Genomic DNA, 6,363 nt, shown 5'->3' on the forward strand with positions numbered 1-6,363 from the left:
CTGGAGAAGGAAATGGCAACCCACTCCAGTATTCTTGCCTGGGAAATCCCATGGACAGAGGAGCCTGGAAGGCTACAGCCCATGGGGTCACAAAAGAGTTTGACACACTTAGCAACTAAACAACAACAATAACTAAGTGTTCATGAATCTGCAACCCAGAAGTATGGGACAATCCACAAATAATAGGGTCAGTTTTGACCAAATAGGATCCAATGGAGAAATCGTCCCCACTTTATTTTCCTGGATAGAGTATCACAAGGCATATTTGATAAGGCTTCAGAGATGGATCTGTAGGATTTGCAATAGTCACCCGTAATGGTATCTGGCTTATTACTGATTCATCATCTCTCAGCTCCAGATTTCTTTTTGCCTCCTCCATGATGGCGGTGTTGGATTCTGTGACTATTTCTCTTCTGTCAGCTGGCACAATATTAAGACTTGTCACTAGAGGGTGGTAGGAGAACACCAGAGGAAGAGGGGTTTTCTCTCCTGCTTTCTGTGTTGCTTGCAGGCCAGACTCACAGACCATGTCAGTTCCCCATTGCCTGGCACCGTGCAGTTTCTTCAGTGCTCAGCTCCAGCAGCGCATAGCTCCCTCCAGCATTTACACACTGAGCTTGTTCTCCAGCTCTCCAGTGGGACAGCAGCGGTATAACCAGGGGCCCAGCCAGAATGGACCAGCACCCCAGCTGAAACCTTCCCTACATCTTCTCATTAGCCTTGACTATGTGGCTGTACATTGAGTCAGTACAGGGTGAGTTGTCTAACAACCTGGCCACCGAAACCTCCTCCCAGAAAGGCAGCCTGGAACTACCTCAGGCTGAGCCTTAGGCAGCCTTCCCGTATTCTAGTTCAAGTGGCACCTAACTGTCATAGGCTTTTCTGGCATCGAGAGTTCAGAGTGTCAACTAAAAAATAAATAAATAAATAACAATCTGAAAGTTTGAGAGTTCTGGGTTTTTTTTCAGCAGACATACTGAGGACTTCAAACCCACGACACAGCATCTCGAGTAACTGAGAAAACTGCCCTGAGGAGTTGTGGTGGGGGGTAGCTAGGATATATAGGAATTTTGCAACAGAGGCAGGTAGTCAGATCAAAAGATATACTGTTAAAAGTAAACTAGTTATTTCAAGTTACGGAATTTAGTAGTTTTCTATATACATGAAGATACAAGAGTCCGGGCATGTACATCTCAAGTATCTGGGGCTGTATCTTGGGTTTTATCATCCTGAATTCCCTTAGGGCTCACCCACTGTGAGTGGCTGCAGTGTGGTAGGTGCTAGATGGCAAGTATTCTTTGTTTTTTTTTCTGAGTTCTCACTGCTGACTGTGACATCCTTTGTTTGCTGTTCTGGCAGGGAATATTTTATTTTTCAAGAGGCCTGGCAATTTCCTATAGGAGCCCTTCCTTGACCTTCCCAGAGGGCAGATTTTTGGCAAGCCCCCCAAATAAGTCACTTTAGTAATCTCACAGGCTTAAATAAAAGAGAGGAAGGTTCTTCTTTGGATGCCCCACCTCAATTCTAGAAGTAGTGATTACTCCTTATATCTTCTTCTCTCATAGGTTCTTTATGTTTCTCTTTTAACTTTTACTAGCCAATTTCCCCACTCGTATACTTTTTAATAACAGAATTCTTTATATTAAATTTTCCCTTTTCAAATCATTGTGTGGTCTCTGTCTCCTGTTGGATCCTTAACAACACAGCATCTAATTTGAAATAAATTTATTATCCTTCTCTTTGACTTCAGTTGTTCCTGATGCATGTTTGCTGAAATCACATTATCAATAACATGGTCGGTTTATAATCAAGAATCTATTGCCAGTGGTCAATGGACTGACAACGATTTCTGAAATGCAACATTACCACAATTACTAAGATTATCACTTGTGGTTGATTGGATGAGATTCAGGTGGAAGGTGTGAAGTTACATGGTGACTGTAGTCTCCCATTTTTATCAAAAAACATTTACTGTCAAGCTTATGGAATGAACTGACTGTTGGTATCTGCACTGAAAACCTTAGGTAGGAAAATTACTCAATTAGGACAGCCACTGACAATTCAGGGCATGTGTGGAAGTCAGAGGGCCGCTATAGGAGCCTTTAAGGAAACCTTAATCTCCTGCACCCAAAGATCATACAGTTCTAAAAATATCCAGCAGATGATGTAACTGAAAAAGTAACAGAATTTCAAGGAAGCCTGAATGTTCACTTTTGATACATCATCTTTCATTAAGTCAGAACACTGAAAAATACAGGGAATTAAAAAATGAGGAAGTAATATGATCTTCATTCCCAGAATGTGGACCTTTGCATGAATAAGCCCAAAAATCTCAAAATCTTTTAAGATTTCATGCCAGAAGAAAGAACTCTATTCTCTTTTTACAGAGGATAATTATTTTATCATGTCTGGACACCTCACAAAACCAAGCCTGAGAACAGTGCCTTACAACATGGTGCTTCTCCCATGCAAGGTCTGCCCCCATCATTCCTCACTGTACCCAAGCCAATAAGCAATCATATCTCAGCAAAGCATGAACAGGGTAATGTTATCAACATTTTGGGAGAAAATGGCTTAACCACTGAAGTCACTACAGAATCTATCTAAACATATTAGCTGAAACACTTGTAAACCTGAATCTTGAAAGTGTTAGGTTTAAGACAGCAGAGGAAGTGAAGGGTGATATAAGTTGACATAGAGAATAATTTATTGACATGAGGACACTCATACATGATTGGAGTTCACCATTACATCAAAGAAGGCTGCAAACTATGAAAATGCACTGCTGAGATGGTTGCTTGAAACTTTAACATGATGATTTACCTATAGAAAATTTGGTAAAGATGCCATATCTGCTTGGCAAAATATATAGAAATCTAAAGGAGGTGAAAATATTAGAATGGATTTATCATGTAGGACAAGATAATTTATCACATGATTATTTTCTCTGGAAGGAAAGAAAGGATATTCCCTCACTGAGGCAATAAAGAATGTGTTTGCAAGAGAGTATCTGGTATTTTTGAATAGTTCGGTAGTTGCAGTGCTCTGTATGCTGGACTTGGCAGTGAAAGCTGCTTCTGTGGAGCAAGTCCCCACTAACAAGGAGAATAGGGAGATTTTGAAACCACATGGCAGTACTTAACAATCGGAAGTAAGCTGAATAAGTGCAGTAGAGAGTAGCAAGTCTTGAGTGACAATCAGGGTGGCAGCACCCATAATGATCAGTTGCATTAGATGATGGCATTGAAGACAAGCTAAGAAGACAGTGACTAGGCATTACTTGAAATACATTTAAAACAGAGAACTTCTGACCATCAGACTGGCATCAACCACTCTAACAGAAAGCGATGACTCCTCAGATTATCTGAAAGATTTAAGTCACTTCACATACCGGGTAGTCATCAACTCGATGTGAGTCTTGGTTCCCTAGATGAAATAACCTGCCATGCCATTATAAGTAGGCAACTACAACAGCAAAAAATACCCAGATTTTTCCCCAAATAGACATATGTCCATTTACAGAAGTTCTTGTTCACTGGGGAAAGACAAATACCCAGATTCTTTGAGGACTATTGGATATAGGATATAATATCTTACTGATATGGTAAACCAAATATACCATCACGTTCTTGTTTGGTAAAAGTACGAGATTATTGAAGCAAGATGATTGATGGAATTCTGGACCAAGTTTATCTCATAGTGAACCTGATGATTTTCAGTTCTACCTGTGTAGAGATTCACAGTTATAGACACAGATGCCTGAGTGCATAACTGGCAAGATTACATTTAGTAGCTGGTGAAATCTCATGTTGTTACTCTATCTGGGACATTTAAACCATTAATTATAGTGAGAAAGACAAAGTGCAAGGTCCCATTCACATAATTTATTTATACAAAGCACAAATAAATTACGTGAATGAATGATTGTCCTAGAATCCTATGGAATCTGTCACTGGTTTTATGGGTGGATTGGTGGACAATTTGGTGCTAAAAGAAAAGTGTAGTTGCTCGGTCATGCCTGACTCTTTGTGACTCTATGGACTGTAGCCTGCCAGGTTCCTCTGCTCTTAAGATTTTCCAAGCAAGAATACTGGAGTGGGTTGCCATTTCCTTCTCCAGGGGATCTTCCAGACCCAAGGATAGAACTTGGGCCTCCTGCACTGCAATCAGACTCTTTACGGTCTGAGCCACAAAATATAATACAACAGCAAAACAGTCCCACACATGGGTGGTCATAAAAAAAAATGATGAAGAAAAATTATCATAATGCACGCTTCTCGTGGTTGTAAACATTGTGTAGAAAGAGAGGTTATCTGACTTATGTGGATATACATGGACTTCTGTACTTTTTTGAAAGGTGTGGATAGTTGGTCATGGGATAGAATAAGCAACTTTGAAAGAAAAGAAAAAAAGGAAGTCTGTAGAAGATGTATGTGAAATACATATTGAAGAGGTCATAAAGAGTGAAAATCTTTTATCTCATGCTGAAAGTGAAAGTGTTAATCGCCCAGTCATGTCCGACTCTTTGCAACCCCATGGACTGTAGCCTACCACACTCTTCTGCGCACAGGATTCTCCAGGGAAGAATACTGGGGCGGGCTGACATTCTCTCCTCCAGGATATCTTCCTGACCCAAGGACCAACATCACAGACAGATTCTTTACCATCTGAGCCATAAGGGAAGCCCCTTACCTCATGCTACCACCCACCAAATCTCATGCTACTACCCACCATACAGTATGCACCTCAGTGGAGAAATTCAATAACCAAGTGGAGAGAATCTACATAGAAATATCACTTGGCCTTAGCTCCACTGCTGCTGGTCCAGTGGGCCCATAGATGGAGTCGTAATGGCAGAGTCAGAAATAAAGCAAGCGTCAAAAGTATGAGCCCTCTTCTCAAGGCTGGTCATGGGGAAACAGTACAATCCTCACTCCTGGGATGTCAAAAATGTTACTACAAGTGTTTAATGTTCAGCTAACGGCAGCAAAACTGATCCAGAGCACTTGATATGACATTTTACATTCACACTGGGTATGCCCCTATAACATAACAAAGGACAAAAATAAATCTACCTACATAAGATCCAATGTTAGGTTACACTGATGTATATTTTAGGATTCACTCTCTATACACACTCTCTCTCTCTCTCTATATATATATATATATATATATATCTGTTTTGGAAGCATGCAGAGAATTGATAGTTTTAAGATAAAAGTTCAATTATTAGAAGTGTTTTTTGTATATCATTCAGAAAAAAACTGGTTTGTTAATAAAGTTTCCTACATAAACCTGAGCTTTTATTATTGCAGAATCTGGTGAATATTTTATTCAGGCCTCATACCACTTTCAAATATAAATATTTGTTTACTGATATTATTTCACTTTATCTTAAAAACAAAAATAATTTGGGTGTTATTAATATGAACTTACTGAATAAGAAAGCTAAGCAAATATCATCCAACCTATAACTTGAATAGTTTGTATTGTTGGAGGCATATCTAGGCATTGCGTGGAGAGTTACACCATTCTACCAAAGCATTCATTCAAAGCATTTAAATGCAGAGTTGCAAAGAATAGCAAGAAGAGATAAGAAAGCCTTCTTCAGCGATCAATGCAAAGAAATAGAGGAAAAGAACAGAATAGGAAAGACTAGAGATCTCTTCAAGAAAATTAGAGATACCAAGGGAACATTTCATGCAAAGATGGGCTCGATAAAGGACAGAAGTGGTATGGACCTAACAGAAGCAGAAGATATTAAGAAGAGGTGGCAAGAATACATGGAAGAACTGTACAAAAAAGAGCTTCTTGATCTGGACAACCACGATGGTGTGATCACTCATCTAGAGCCAGACATCCTGGAATGTGAAGTCAAGTGGGCCTTAGAAAGCATCAGTACGAACAAAGCTAGTGGAGGTGATGGAATTCCAGTTGAGCTATTTCAAGTCCTGAAAGATGATGCTGTGAAAGTGCTACACTCAATATGCCAGCAAATTTGGAAAACTCATCAGTGGCCACAGGACTGGAAAAGGTCAGTTTTCATTCCAATTCCGAAGAAAGGCAATGCTAAAGAATGCTCAAACTACTACACAATTGCACTCATCTCACACGCTAGTAAGTAATGCTCAAAATTCTACAAGCCATGCTTCAGCAGTACGTAAACTGTCAACTCCCTGATATTCAAGCTGGTTTTAGAAAAGGCAAAGGAACCAGGCATCAAATTGCCAACATGCCCTGGATCATGGAAAAAGCAAGAGAATTCCAGAAAAAGCATCTATTTCTGCTTTATTGACAATGCCAAAGCCTTTGACTGTGTGGATCACAATAAACTGTGGAAAATTCTGAAAGAGATGGGAATAT

Source organism: Ovis canadensis, chromosome 15, assembly GCF_042477335.2.
Source record: "Ovis canadensis isolate MfBH-ARS-UI-01 breed Bighorn chromosome 15, ARS-UI_OviCan_v2, whole genome shotgun sequence".
In the NCBI taxonomy this organism is placed as follows: Eukaryota; Metazoa; Chordata; class Mammalia; order Artiodactyla; family Bovidae; genus Ovis; species Ovis canadensis.